Source organism: Octodon degus, unplaced genomic scaffold (genome assembly GCF_000260255.1).
Source record: "Octodon degus isolate 3935 unplaced genomic scaffold, OctDeg1.0 scaffold00006, whole genome shotgun sequence".
Classification (NCBI taxonomy): Eukaryota; Metazoa; Chordata; class Mammalia; order Rodentia; family Octodontidae; genus Octodon; species Octodon degus.
Genome location: NW_004524582.1, coordinates 1,920,505 through 1,923,289, shown reverse-complemented (window position 1 = coordinate 1,923,289; position 2,785 = coordinate 1,920,505). Strand labels below are relative to the sequence as shown.

At 39.4% G+C, this 2,785-nt stretch overlaps 1 pseudogene; it reads right to left on the bottom strand.

Annotated features, from left to right (window-relative positions):
• Positions 1-1,550: 1,550 nt before the first annotated feature.
• On the bottom strand, positions 1,551-2,503 carry LOC105743410 (annotated as a pseudogene).
• Between the last annotated feature and the right edge of the window lie 282 nt (positions 2,504-2,785).

Below are 2,785 nucleotides of genomic sequence, written 5' to 3'. Positions count from 1 at the left end.
AATTTGATGCACATGAGACTCATACTTAATGTCTACTATGCTACAGACTAGAATTTATTGGTTCCTGAGGACACTATAGTAGTAAATACATTATCAACTTTTTCCTGTATCAAAGCACTAACAAGTTTGTATAGAGTTTTTATTGTTTTTAAGGCACACTCAAATGTCCACTCAAATTGGGCAACAGTTGGAACAGAAAGGTGTATTTTTTCATGCTACTGGGAGTCTGGCTCAATTTTTGTTAGTATGTTGCTATATAGTTGAAAATGTTGAAACTATAGAAGAGAATTTGATGAATTTTACAGCAGATCACATTCATGTTATTCTGGTTTTACCTAAATGTAATTGAGATATGTTGTAGTCTGTGTCTAGGTATCCCCCAAAAGCCTCATTTAGTGATGGGGTGGAAGGATTCTAGAGCTTGTGATTAATTCAAGATCCAAAGCTGGCATAAAGGGTGTGAGTGCTTCTGGATTATGGGGCGTGAGAGTCGTGCCTACCCTGGGGCAGATAGCCTACATGCCGTATATGGAAGGAGGAGAGGCCTGCTCTCTGCTGCTGCTCCTCCCTTTTTGCTCTTGCTGTTTTGCTGTCTTCGACCACCATGAACTGCTGCCCTCAGTCATGTATAGCTCCGCCCTGGAGCCAACTGATTATAGACTGAAACCTCCACATACCGTGAGGTAAATAAACCTTTCCTTCTTTGATTTTGAGTGTCAGGTGTTTTGTCCCAGCAACGAGAGAAAACTAACCAAGACAAGATACTAGTACCATATAGAGGAAAATGAGCTTGGAGATGGTTAATGGCTCGTAATTCAGCTAAATATAGCATAAAGGTACAGACTGTAGCTAACACTAAGCCTCACTGTATTCTTTTTTTCAAAACTTGAATCATTTATTGATTATCCATGATAATGGATGACACACATCTATCGTTGCATTTGGTACCATTATTCAATTTAGATATATAGGATGTGCCAACATTCATTTTTCTAACCAAGTAGCTGACCGCTTGGGTGAGGTTTTCAGTGGTCAAATTCAGAGGTCACAACAGTAACTGTCAGTTCAAATACACCAAGGCTTCTGAAGACGTCTTCTTTAGCCAAGCAATTGTAAAGAAATATTAAATAAGCCTGACATCACCCTTAAGGAATTCTGACTTCACACGGTTGGGAGGTTAAACAAGATGGCTTCAGAGAACATTTTTAAAAAGACATATTTATTCAGCATCATGATCAGACTATTACATGTAGCAGTCAACAGCAAGGTGTAAATAATGTCTAAGTTAAAAAAAAAAACTTTTTTGAAATACTTTATTTACACTTTCCACAGAATGGAAACTAAAATAACCTGTTATACAATTAGTCACAAATACAGTCCTCTAATTTTTTGTCCATAGGCATGTGTATTGTCTAAAGCATATCTTCTTTGTAGCAGCTGGGTCCTGCCACCACTGTGCTTGGCTGAGTTCACAAATCTGTTGTAACCTGTAGCTCCCCTGTCACTTCTCTGGCTCTCCTCTCCTGATAAACTTTGTTTCCTGGAAGTGTTTAAAACCTTCTGCTACTGCCATAGCTGCTGCTACTGCTGGATCCACCACAGCCACCTTGATTTCATGATTTGGTAAAATATTGGCCTCCAACACTGTAGAGCCCATAGCTTCTGCCTCCATAGTTTTCTCCTTTCATGGGCTCAAAATTTGAATACTGATTGTTGTAATTGCCAAATTAATTATAGCTTCCACCACCTCCATAATTGCTTCCATCATTACCATATCCATTTTAGCCATCTCCACTGCCACCATATCCACCCTTACCATGGCTGCCACCAAAGCCACTTCAGCCACTGAAGTTTCCTCCATGTCTGAAACTGTCATTGTCACCAAAACCACCTCCACAACCACCACTAAAATTTCCAGAATGACTTGTACCTCTTTGGTTAGATGAAGCACTAGCCATCTCCTGCTTTGACAGGGCTTTCCTCACTTGACAATTGTGGCCATTCATAATGTAGTATTTTTGGATGAATTATCCACAGAATTATGGTCATCAAAGATTATAAATGCAAAGCCCCTCTTCTTTCCACTGCCTTGGTTGGTCATAATCTTAATCACTTCAATTTTTCCTTATTGTTCAAAATAATAGGTGACGTTTTTCAGTATCTTTTTTAATGCCACCAACAAAGATCTTCTTCACTATTAAGTGGGCACCTTGTCTTTGAGAATCTTCTCTTTAGCTAGCTCTCTTTGGTTCCACAACTCTTCCTTCCACTTCGTGTGGCCTTGCATTCATGGCTGCATCAACCTCCTCTACAGTGGTATAAGTGACAGACCTAAAGCCCCAGGAATGCTTGGTGTTTGGATTTTTCAGTACCATGCAGTTTGTGAGTGTTCTCAATTGCTCAAAATGCCCCTCAGACTCTCATCAGTTGTTTCAAAGCTCAACCTTCCAATGAAGAGCTTTTGTAGTGCGTTGGGTTCCTTGGGAGTCTCTAGCTTAGACATGTGGCAGTCAAAAGAGACTGAAAATGCTTCCTCCATGGTATCCACCAGCAAAAAGGCTAAGCCTAAATATATGTAGGTGCTGAAGTAAAAGCAGCTATGTTGACTAAATCCACCTTATTAAACTTGACGAAAGTTGTTCTTAGACATATTAGCTATTTTAGTTTTGATTGATGATACAAAATACCTAGGAACTCACAAGCTAAAGGAGGAAAAATTTATTTTTGCTCATAGTTCAGAGATATTTTAGTCCACAGTCTGCTTGTTTCAAGTCAGCGTTGCACT